Source organism: Engystomops pustulosus, chromosome 7 (assembly GCF_040894005.1).
Source record: "Engystomops pustulosus chromosome 7, aEngPut4.maternal, whole genome shotgun sequence".
Lineage (NCBI taxonomy): Eukaryota > Metazoa > Chordata > Amphibia > Anura > Leptodactylidae > Engystomops > Engystomops pustulosus.
The window spans coordinates 22,968,321-22,981,226 of record NC_092417.1 but is presented as its reverse complement, the minus strand read 5'-3'; the positions used below and the strand labels follow the sequence as shown (position 1 = coordinate 22,981,226).

Genomic DNA, 12,906 nt, shown 5'->3' with positions numbered 1-12,906 from the left:
ATGACGGCGCGGCCCCCGGAGCTCTCACCTCTGCGCGGCCCCGGCGCTCTCACCCCTGCGCGGCCCCGGCGCTCTCACCCCTGCGCGGCCCCGGCGCTCTCACCCCTGCGCGGCCCCGGCTCTCTCACGCCTGCACGGCCCCGGAGCTCCCGGCGGTGGCCGCGTGGTCCCGGCGCCCGATGCCTGCTTCCTGCTCCTGTGCTCGCCTGCACCTGAGATGGCGCGTTCCCGCGGCTGCTGAACACGGTAAGGTCCTCTGTGTGTGTGTGTATGTCTGTCGGTCGGTACTGGGGTGGGGGTAGGCCCTATTTCTATCCTGGGGTGGGAGGTGAGGCCCTATTTCTATCCTGGGGTGGGGGGTGAGGCCCTATTTCTATCCTAGGGTGGGGGATGAGGCCCTATTTCTATCCTGGGGTGGGGGATGAGGCCCTATTTCTATCCTGGGGTGGGGGATGAGGCCCTATTTCTATCCTGGGGTGGGGGATGAGGCCCTATTTCTATCCTGGGGTGGGGGATGAGGCCCTATTTCTATCCTAGGGTGGGGGATGAGGCCCTATTTCTATCCTGGGGTGGGGGATGAGGCCCTATTTCTATCCTGGGGTGGGGGATGAGGCCCTATTTCTATCCTGGGGTGGGGGATGAGGCCCTTTTTCTATCCTGGGGTGGGGGATGAGGCCCTTTTTCTATCGTGGGGGTGGGGGATGAGGCCCTTTTTCTATCCTGGGGTGGGGGATGAGGCCCTATTTCTATCCTGGGGTGGGGGATGAGGCCCTATTTCTATCCTAGGGTGGGGGATGAGGCCCTATTTCTATCCTGGGGTGGGGGATGAGGCCCTATTTCTATCCTGGGGTGGGGGATGAGGCCCTATTTCTATCCTGGGGTGGGGGATGAGGCCCTATTTCTATCCTGGGGTGGGGGATGAGGCCCTATTTCTATCCTGGGGTGGGGGATGAGGCCCTATTTCTATCCTGGGGTGGGGGATGAGGCCCTATTTCTATCCTGGGGTGGGGGTAGGCCCTATTTCTATCCTGGGGTGGGGGATGAGGCCCTATTTCTATCCTGGGGTGGGGGATGAGGCCCTTTTTCTATCGTGGGGGTGGGGGATGAGGCCCTTTTTCTATCCTGGGGTGGGGGATGAGGCCCTATTTCTATCCTGGGGTGGGGGGGGAGGCCCTATTTCTATCCTGGGGTGGGGGATGAGGCCCTTTTTCTATCCTGGGGTGGGGGATGAGGCCCTTTTTCTATCGTGGGGGTGGGGGATGAGGCCCTTTTTCTATCCTGGGGTGGGGGATGAGGCCCTATTTCTATCCTGGGGTGGGGGGGGAGGCCCTGTCTCTATAGTATATAGTCTTTATACAGCGGCAGTACACAGCCATACATGGAGCTACAGGGGCAGTACACAACCATACATGGTGCTACAGCAGCAGTACACAGCCATACATGGAGCTACAGCCGCAGTACACATTTGTTATATTTGTTATATGTTGTCTGTTAAACACTTTTATATGTTTACTGTTCACCATGCTTTAGTTTTTGATGCCATATTTGCACTATAATAAATATACTTGACCAAAAGTATGACTCCTATTGGCAATCTACCAGAAGAGTGTGCCTTGTCGTAGCAACAGGCCTCAAACCCTGTTTGTGAAAGGTCACTGCGGGGGGCAGGAGGCTTGTTCGGTTTTGGGGTGTGTTGGGGCCCAGACACTTTTGCTGTATGGGGCCCCGAATTTCCTGATGGCTGCCCTGCTCCTAGCAGCCTAGTTGTAACCAAGCTTCTTGGGAACTAGACGATTATTGCTACCTGCAAATAGGATACAATTTGAAATCTGCTCAGCTCTTTCTGGTCTATAACATGCTTCCTGCAAATAGGACACTATATATATATATATATATATATATATATATATATATGTACAGTATATTCAGCTCCTCCTGCTCTATAACATTCTGCACTTAGATAGGACACTATGTACAATCTCTTCCTCTCCTGCTCTATTACAGATTGTCCAGATACAATCTGGCCCTGCACACCCCGCACATCAGTGGCCTCCTCCCTACTGTTACATATCTAGGAGCCCAGATAACCAGACACCAGGCCAGGCTGTACCCAGAGCATATCCCATAGTCTCAGGCAGGACCCCGGCCGCCAGTCTCTGAATATAGATGCAGGACCTGTCATATCTCTAAAGGTCTGATCACGCTACTTATTACTGTGTAATATTCTAGACTCTGTATAAAGTCTAGAAGCAGCGGCACCTTGTCCGCACACTTGTGTGTAACGCTGGAGTAATAGATGAGTGTAATACGGTAAGTACAAGATGGCGGTATATACAGGGAGCGTCCTCCCAGTTCTGTCCTGTAGTCATGTATTATTATATAGACGATACATGATAAGACTCTCATCACTCCATAGTCTATAGAACTGGAGCTGTGCTTTATGGCTGCTGTGAATATGTAAATAGCTCTATGATGTCATACGGAATCCCATGAGGTCACAATGCATTATGACATCACAGTGTCACTGGCTTCATGGAAATAGAAGGCCAGAATCATTTGTGTTTCTTCACCTTCTACTGGGAAGAAGCGATTTGGTTTTGCTCTTGGCGAACATGAAACGTTCAAGAAAGCGAAAACGTGAGGTGCGGAGCGATAGGGAGGAGGAAATCCCACCTCACAAGAAGAGGGTTCCACTAATTATACCGGAACCTAATGATGAGAAGAAGCCCCCCACAACATCATCAGGGCTTCCGGAAGACCAGACCTCCCATAAGGGAGGAGTATATGAGAGCGCCGTCTTACAGAGACCCCAAGATGGCGAGAAGAAGAGGGAAGTCCGGAAGAGACAGAGAGAGGAGACAGGTCTGACATCTACATCCGACTGTCTGTCCGAAAGCCGGAACTTCAAGAGACAAAGGAGAAACAGCAAAGTGCAGACAGGTAGAAAAGTACAAGTATTGGTGAAATAGCGGTGACAGCGCGCACCTGTCCACTGGCCGTGTCTGGTATTACAGCTCAGCTCTATTATAATGAATGGGGCTTTGCTGTAATACCACACACAACCTGTAGACAGGTGTGGCGCCAAAATCTTATTATTGTCAGGAAGCTTTTCCATCATGTCCCTATATCCCCAATGCTACATTATGGCCCCAGGAGGAGGAAATATTGGATGTCTGTAAGAAAATCTGTTAGGGGGCTGTGCCACGTTGCCTTTGGGCTGCATTTGCAAACGCAGACCAAACCGCGCCCACCGGGGCATGCCGCGGCCCGATCGCATCAGCGTTTCTTTGGAAACACATGCGATCGGGAACAAGCCGCCGTTGTTTTGTGTTACTTTAATGCAAAATATCGGCGGCTCATTCCCAATCGCAGGTGTTTCCATAAAAACGCTGATGCGATAGGGCTGCGGCCCGCCCCGGTGGGCGTGGTTTGGTCTGCGTTTGCATCTGCAAATTATTGTCCCCTAAGGTTCTTGTGTCCAGATACAATCTGGCCCTGCACACCCCGCACATCAGTGGCCTCCTCTCTACTGTTACATATGTAGGAGCCCATATAACCAGACACCAGGCCAGGCTGTACCCAGAGCATATCCCATAGTCCCAGGCAGGACCCCGGCCGCCAGTCTCTGAATATAGATGCAGGACCTGTCATATCTCTAAAGGTCTGATCACAGCTACTTATTACTGTGTAATATTCTAGACTCTGTATAAAGTCTAGAAGCAGCGGCACCTTGTCCGCACACTTGTGTGTAACGCTGGAGTAATAGATGAATGTAATACGGTAAGTACAAGATGGCGGTATATACAGAGAACGTCCTCCCAGTTCTGTCCTGTAGTCATGTGTTATTATATAGACGATACATGATAAGACTCTCCTCACTCCGTAGTCTATAGACCTGGAGCTGTGCTTTATGGCTGCTGTGAATATGTAAATAGCTCTATGATGTCATACGGAATCCTGTGAGGTCACAATGCATTATGACATCACAGTGTCACCAGCTTCATGGAAATAGAAGGCCAGAATCATTTGTGTTTCTTCACCTCCTACTGGGAAGAAGCGATTTGGTTTTGCTCTTGGCGAACATGAAGCGTTCAAGAAAGCGAAAACGTGAGGTGCGGAGCGATAGGGAGGAGGAAATCCCACCTCACAAGAAGAGGGTTCCACTAATTATACCGGAACCTAATGATGAGAAGAAGCCCCCCACAACATCATTAGGGCTTCCGGAAGACCAGACCTCCCATAAGGGAGGAGTATATGAGAGCGCCGTCTTACAGAGACCCCAAGATGGCGAGAAGAAGAGGGAGGTCCGGAAGAGACAGAGAGAGGAGACAGGTCTGACATCTACATCCAACTGTCTGTCCGAAAGCCGGAACTTCAAGAGACAAAGGAGAAACAGCAAAGTGCAGACAGGTAGAAAAGTACAAGTATTGGTGAAATAGCGGAGACAGCGCCGCACCTGTCCACTGGCCGTGTCTGGTATTACAGCTCAGCTCTATTATAATGAATGGGGCTTTGTTGTAATACCACACACAACCTGTAGACAGGAGTGGCGCCAAAATCTTATTATTGTCAGGAAACTTTTCCATCATGTCCCTATATCCCCATTGCTATAATAATCTGTTTGTGTTGCCCATAGTAACTTATCCCAATTTATATAGAAAGTTCCCTCCATCCCCCTATATAATGTACTAGGAGATCCTAACACTAATTTTCTCTCCTCAAGGAGAACCTGAGCCCGGTCCATCAGGAGGAGTAGATGGAGCGGCCGCCCCTCTCAGGTTGGAAGATCTGACTTTCCATAAGGAGCTGGGATCAGGCAGCTATGGAAAGGTAAGTGACCACTGATGATACAGTAAGTCTCCACTCACACCAGGGCTCCTGCACCTCACACTACATCATCTACCACCAGCAGTAGGGGGCGCTCAGCTTACACACCACAAGACTCTGCAGATGTTACAGTCGCTCTGTTATCCTGTGCAGGACCTTGAGGAAACAGCAGCAGGAACATTGCAATAATTATCTGCCCCCACCCCCGATTGGAGGAGATTATTGTGAGCAGTAGGGGGCAGCATAGCACAGTGATGCTTCCTCGTGCTATTAGCACAGACATCATGGCAGAGCCCTCTCCATACAAGCCACTATATAGGTAGCTACCCACCCCCCCCAGTATATATGCAGCACCCCCCCCCAGTATATATGCAGCCCCCCCAAAAGTATATATGCAGCCCCCCCAGTATATATACAGCTCCCCACACACTATCCAGTATATATGTGCGCCCCCCCCCCCTCCCCAGTATATATACAGCTCCCCCCCCCACACACAGTATATATAAAGCTCCCCCCCAGTATAAAGGTCGGACAATGCTCACGCCCCTCTGTCTCCTCCAGGTGATGTCGGCTTCGCACCCCTCCTGCAGGGAAAAACTTGCAGTGAAAATGGTAAAGAAGAGGGTGTTACTGGAAGAGGATAGAGACTCCATCCTCACCGAGCGCCAGGTCCTGGAAGACACAGCGCAAAGTCATCTCTTTACCCATTGCTTCTCCACCTTACAGAACCAGGTAGGATCTTCCCACTTGTCTCCATAGATTGTCTCCTCTATCAGCAGATGCCTCCTCAGCGCTTGTGAGGCTTCTAGATGGAGGCAGATCTGGGCGGCCAGGACACTGAATGTCCCTGTCTTATGATTTTTCTCCTTTCTCCAGGATTACATGTTTTTTGTGATGGAGTGCATCACTGGAGGAGAACTCCGGGATTTTATCCAGCAGAGAGCCCCATGTGACATCGAGACCATCAGATTCATTTCAGCTGAGATCATCTGCGGGCTGCAGTATCTGCACGAGAGGGGAATCATACATCGGTATCTATAGAATATAATAATATCAGATGGGGCGGATCCTATAGGAGGTGACACTTTTGGGATCATGCACACAGTCATGTTATAGGTCCTCTAGTATGGAGCCATAACAGTATCTCCATAGAGGTCCATGACGTCCATGATTATCTCCAGTCACACAGTAATACACTGTGGTAGAGGCTTCGTGTCAGTGTGTATGATCCCATAGTGCAGTTCTTTGTTACATCCTTAGAGATGGAGCTGTCCACAACTCCATGTACAATCCTTACATACTGACCTTCTATATCTTCACAGAGATCTAAAACCTGAAAATATCCTCATGGACAGCGACGGCCACATAAAGATAGCAGATTTTGGCCTGGCAGCCACCAACATCCATCCCTCCATGAAGATCTCGGATCTTGCAGGGACTGTCGGCTACATGGCCCCGGAGGTGAGGAATACAAGTCTGGTCTTCTCAGTTTAGCGCCTATGATACATCCAGGTTATATCTTGATCATGTGATTAATCCTCCAATATGATTTTACAGGTTCAGCAGAGAAAGAACTACAACTCCAGCGTAGACTTCTTCTCATTTGGGGTGATCCTCTATGAACTGGCCACGGGACACTTTCCTTTCCACAAGGGAAGCAACTCGAATAAAGTCTTGAGATCCATCCAGAAATTTAAGTGTCCCAAGAACCTGGATCCACAGATACAGAACATCCTAGAGGGGGTGAGTATATAGACTTGTAGCACAAAGACACCCAAATAGTCTAATAGGGCTATGACTGGGTCCGGCTTCTAATGATAGACGTGTAATAAGTAGATGCTGGTACATCTAATGTTAGCCGTCTGCAGGGTAGGCCCAGTGTGGACATGACAGGCAGGGATGAGAGGAGAGAAAATGATGGGTGGAGTGGTTAAAGGGGAGTGGAGCATTAGTGCTCAGATGATAGGTAGGTTTGAATCAGGGGGAGGAGATATTGAGGGGTTTATATACGGGGCTTAGGAGGGGCAGTCATCTTTTGGCTTGAGAAAATTGTCCCACCCACCCTCCCGAAGCTTTGTTTGTATTAGGGTCACTCATGTGGTTTTGGGAGACGGGATACAAGTAGTTAAGTTTCTCTGTCAGGTGGGAAAGTGGCTAGGTTAGTTTAGGATGTAGGGCGGGGCGGGGTTCTTGGCAACAGCAAATACAATTTTTAAAGTTGAAAATAAGTTGATGAAAATATGGTGGTGGTTATTCAAGTCCGGAAGTTAAGAGGATTTATGCCGGGATCCTTCATGGGGTGGCCTCCCTTTTAGGACCTGGTTGGTTTTACTATGTTGAATGGTTAGTCACCTCTGCTCTCGCCGCTGGCTAGGAGGTTGGCGGCTAGTGGTTTTGGTAGTTTGTAAAACATTTTCAATAAAGGCTGTGACCAATCACCTTCCAATTCACAAAGTTTTATGTATGGTTATTTAGTTAGAGGGTTTGGTCAGGCAGATTCTTTTGCTTTCCTTTGATCTAAAATTTTCACTGAGTCATAATTGCCTGGGTCATGTTATGTCCCATTCATTTCAATGGTATGTAACAAGTAACAGGTGAAGATATCTGTCAATTCTTTCTAGGGTGGGATAAAAGTAACACAATCTCTTGCAGTCATTATGGGATGTGTAATGTATGATGAGTTCCCCATCACAGATCTACAGTTTCCTATTATTTTATTACAGGTTTTCTGCCAGTCACCTACAAAGCGGAAGAGGTTCTGCGAAACAATACGCCAACATCCGTTTTTTGCAGACATCAACTGGTCGGATGTATCATCAGGAAGAGCGCAGCCTCCATATGTTATGAGACCAGTAAGTACATAGGAAAGATGAGAATCTCCTGGGATATTTATAGCTGTCAGATATGGGTTTCTATGTGCACTCAATGTCACTAAAGCTCTGCTGGAGCACAGATACTATCTACTCTCAGGACAATCATTGTTCAGGTAAGTCCTGTTCTCATGATCCATCTCATTTCTGTATCTTCTCTCCTAGTCTGAGGAAGAGGACTATCATCAGACCGTCCCCCTGCACACCCTGCTGTCATCTGCAGAGGCAAGGAAGACCCCACTAACATCTGAGGACAGGAGACTATTCCAGGGCTTCTCCTATACCAGCCACAGGTGGAGGTGATGACCTCAGTGAGGACCATAACAGCAGCCGGCTGGACCATATGATCTCTGCCCGGCTACAGAATATCATAGACTCTGTCTCATTGATTGGTGAAGGTGAGTTCAGCGCTTATTCCTATTATTATCTATTAGACACATCTGAGTTTTTACAAAATGTTCCTGTGGTTGAGGCAGGATCACGTGATGGGATTACGTGAGTCTATATTTCTCTGCCTCCCATTGTCCGAGCAAGAAATCATGGTTTGATTTGTGCACCTTACCTAGCTATGGAATCTCTGCTTTGCTGCTCTCAGACCTGACGAGTTGAGCGGATTGGGTGTCTTTTTGTGGCCTTACTCTTTCTGGCTGGTTGGAGCCCTGTTGTGACTTTGCTGCTTGGTGACCTCAACTTGTGAACGAAGAGCAAAGAAACCAAGGGCAATTGGTCAAATGTGTGACGAGGCAACGTGTGGAGCACCTTGGTCTGTGTTGTGCTGGCCACGTGCTCTGTTCACTGGGGGTCATCACTGCGCTGGTGCTTGCACTAACATCTCGGATCTTGCAGGGACTGTCGGCTACATGGCCCCGGAGGTGAGGACCACAAGTCTGGTCTTCTCAGTTTAGCGCCTGTGATACATCCAGATTATATCTTGATCATGTGATTAATACTTCAAAATGATTTTACAGGTTCAGCAGCGCAAGATCTACAACTCCAGCGTAGACTTCTTCTCATTTGGGGTGATCCTCTACGAACTGGCCACGGGACACTTTCCTTTCCACAAGGGGAGCAACTCAAATAAAATCTTGAGATCCATCCAGAAATTTAAGTGTCCCAAGAACCTGGATCCACTGATACAGAACATCCTAACGGGGGTGAGTATATAGACTTGTTGATACATAATGTATGATGAGTTCTTCATCACAGATCTACAGTTTCCTATTATTTTATCACAGGTTCTGTGCCAGTCACCGACAAAGCGGAAGAGGTTCTGCGAAACAATACGCCAACATCCGTTTTTTGCAGACATCAACTGGTCGGATGTATCATCAGGAAGAGCGCAGCCTCCATATGTTATGAGACCAGTAAGTACATAGGAAAGATGAGTATCTCCTGGGGTATATTTATATCTGTCAGATATAGGTTTCTATGTGCACTCAATGTCAGGTGGAGAACACTAAAGCTCTGCTGGAGCACAGATACTATCTACTCTCAGGACAATCATTGTGCAGATAAGTCCTGTTCTCATGATCCATCTCATTTCTGTATCTTCTCTTCTAGTCTGAGGAAGTGGACTATCATCAGACCGTCCCCCTGCACACCCTGCTGTCATCTGCAGAGGCAAGGAAGACCCCACTAACATCTGAGGACAGGAGACTATTCCAGGGCTTCTCCTATACCAGCCACAGGTGGAGGTGATGACCTCAGTGAGGACCATAACAGCAGCCGGCTGGACCATATGATCTCTGCCCGGGCTACAGAATATCATAGACTCTGTCTCATTGATTGGTGAAGGTGAGTTCAGCGCTGATCCCTACTGCTTGGCGATCCTAAATTGTAGACCACAAGCTGAGGGACCGAGGGCTACTGGTCAAATGTGTGAAGAGGCAACGTGTGGAGCACCTTGGTCTGTGTTGCGCTGTCCATGTGCTCTGCTCGCCGGGGGTCGTAACTGCGCCGGTGCCTTGCAGCTGTCGGGCGCTGAGTGTGGGGACGGATCCCAGTGAGCGGACAAGGGCTTGGGCTGGTTGGACCTAGGACTTACTCTGCTTTGTTGATTTCCCTACCTTGGAACTAATTTGCCCAGTAGTGGTTTACTAATTAAAGCCACAGGATTTTATTTACCTACGGTAAGTTTTTTTTCCAATAGTAATGATTTTATCTTTTCATTTCTAGGTTTCTTGCCACCAGGAATTTGTTTCCCTTCACTGCATTATGAGTTCCTGCTCGGTGTTTCCATCATTTCGTTGATTGTGAGAGCGACCTGCAAAGTGATATGGGAGCGACTGAGACCTGCGGTGATGCCTGAGCCGACTGCTGAAGACTGGATCCGGAGATCTGACGGTTTCCTGGACTCAGCACAGTCTCCGAATTGCATTGGGGCGCTGGATGGGAAACACATTCGTGTGAAGAAGCGACTCACTCAGGGTCCCAACTCTTCAATTATAAAGAATATTTCTCTGTGGTTTTGTTGGCTTTGGCTGATAGTGACTACAGGTTTGTAGTTGTAGATATTGGGGGCTATGGAAGTTCTGTGGATGCAGCGGTCTTCAGGGCTTCCAGAATGGGGGAACGGCTTCGCATCAACCAGCTCACCCTGCCAGAGCCTAGATGTCTACCTGGATCTACTGGACCTCCTGCACCATTTGTGATCGTTGCTGATGATCGGAGGGTGCAGTTCCCTGGCAGATGGATGTCATTAGTGATCCTTGAGGCTCTGGACTATTAGATTAGCTTTTTTATTATTTTCTTATTTTTTGTTTTTGGTAGTTTAGTGTAGGGCCTCACAAGAGATGGGGCCCCTTGACGTGGGTTGTGAGCTTAAAACTTCTTTGACCCCTTTGTGAATTGTTGCATTTTGGCCGACAAGGTAAAATGAGTCAAAGGAGTTAACCAAGACCCCATCATTGTCTTGTGTGATTATTGTAAGGTTAATAATAAAAGTAAGATGTTTTGACACTTTGGATATCTATAGTTATGAAGAGGACACTGATGTGCGCAGATCCAGGCAATGTAATAATGGAATTTACAATTCAGATATAGCTATGTCCAGCGATAGCAATGGAAGATATGCAGGTAACACTCCAGTAGTCCAGAAGTTCCAAAAAAGTGGTGATTTATAGAGATTATGGCAACGTTTCTGTGTTAACCACCTTTTTCCAGCCTTAACACCCAAACGTTGCCACAATATTAATAAATCACCACTTTCTTTGAACTTCTGGACTACTGGAGAGCTGCCTGCCATTCTTCCACTGCTACTCATAAGGACCCATCCAGGACCTGTGGAGGCTTTGCACTGGGACAGTGAGGGCTCATAGGCTGAGCCCTCTCTGTACCAAGTGGGCATTTGCTGCATGTTGCTGCAAACACCGGTATATTGCTGCACCTGTAACAACCGAGGCTGTCTAGTTTTAACTCATTGATTACAATGTGCGATTCGAATAATGAGGAAAATCCCCATATACAGGCAGTCCCCGGGTTACATACAAGATAGGGTCTGTAGGTTTGTTCTTAAGTTGAGTTTGTATGTACGTCAGAACTGTATATTTTATCATTGTAATCCCAGCGAGAACTTTTTTGGTCTCTGTGACAATTGGATTTTAAAAATGTTGGATTGTCATAAGAACCAGGATTAACACTAAAGCTTCATTACAGACGCCTGTGATAACTGGTACAGCTGTTTATTGTAGCCTAGGACTAAAGTACAATAAATTACCAATATCCAGAGGTCCGTTTGTAACTAGGGGTCGTATGTAAGTCGAGTGTTCTTAAGTAGGGGACCGCCTGTACTGCCATACTGTAGAATGGCAGTGTATAATAGGATCAATCAGTTAACTTTGGGTTAAAGTACCCTAGGGGGTCTGAAAAATAGTAAAAAAAATAAATAATAAAAAAATGTTTAAAAAAATTATCTAAACCATAAAAATTCAAATCACCCCCTAAAACTGATATACAAATAAATAAACAGTAAAAATCATAAACATGTTAGGTGTCCCCGCATCCCAAAACGTCCAATCTAATGGTTATTCCCGGTGTTTAACCCCGTAACAGAAAATAACGCCCAGAGTTGAAAATGCCACTTTTTTGCCATTTTGAAATGTATAAAAAATTCTATAAACAGGATCAAAATGCCGTACAGTCCTCAGAATGGTAGCATTGAGGATGTCACGAAAAGTCACAGAAAATAACACCACACACCGCTCCATACACCGATATATGAAGTTATCAGCGGCAGAAGATGAAGAATTTTTTTTAGAACAGGAGGTTTTATTTTTGTAAATGTATGAAAACATTATAAAACACATATAAATTTGATAACCCTGTGATCGTACCTTCCCAAGAATTTAGGAGACATGTCATTTGGGGCGCTCAATCCAAGCCGTAAAATCCAAGCCCACAAAAAAAGGCCGGATATGCATTTTTTATTGCAATTCAACTGTTTTTGGATTTTTTCCCCACTTCACAGTTCCCCACTTCACATAGTGACGTACCGTCACTATGAAGTGCAATTTGTTACGCAGAAAACAAGCCCTCACACAGCTCTGTACATGGGAAAATAAAGAATTTATAGATTTTTGGGGGGCAATAAAAAGAAACACAAAAATGAAAGAGACGAGTCGTCGTTAACGGGTTAAAACCATGTTAGAATGAACTGTAAGTGGCCCCCAGGATCCGGAGCTCAGGGTCGCTCTGGGACCCTCTATATATGTGAAGAGTCTCTGGGATATATAGTAATTCTTTACATTCTGACAGATTACACAGTGCGGCCTCCTGTCAGTGGTCATGTGACACAGTCCACAGTCAGGACCCCGAGCAGGTGCCCCCCAAGGCATCACCCCTGACAGGAGGCAGCGCCGCCCCAGGGAGAGGTAAGTACAACTGCTCTTTTTTATAGCTCCTGAGGCCTTAATTAAAAAACGTAAAACCCTTTAATTATTATTATATATTATCCCCTCCAAATTGTATGCAATGGATTAATTTACATATAATGACCCCACATAAATCTTATTACATTATATGCAGCCCCCTCTCTGCCCCCAACATACTCATAATTATTCATTATGGGGGCTTCAAAAATGTTCTTACTGGTCCTTCCAACGTTTATTTTCAATAAGGGTATGAAATATACAAAAGAATGAGAATATATAAAACATAACAGATTAGTAGGGGCACTATATAAATAATAAGAGGGGGCATTATACTGTGTATT

At 47.0% G+C, this 12,906-nt stretch overlaps 1 long non-coding RNA gene across 1 annotated transcript; it reads left to right on the top strand.

Moving 5' to 3' along the window:
* The first annotated feature begins 8,955 nt into the window (after window positions 1–8,955).
* On the top strand, window positions 8,956–9,966 carry LOC140068699 (uncharacterized). Its single transcript, XR_011848524.1, has 3 exons — window positions 8,956–9,061; window positions 9,258–9,491; window positions 9,873–9,966. It is a non-coding gene; the product is annotated as an uncharacterized lncRNA (long non-coding RNA).
* The last annotated feature ends 2,940 nt before the right edge of the window (window positions 9,967–12,906 follow it).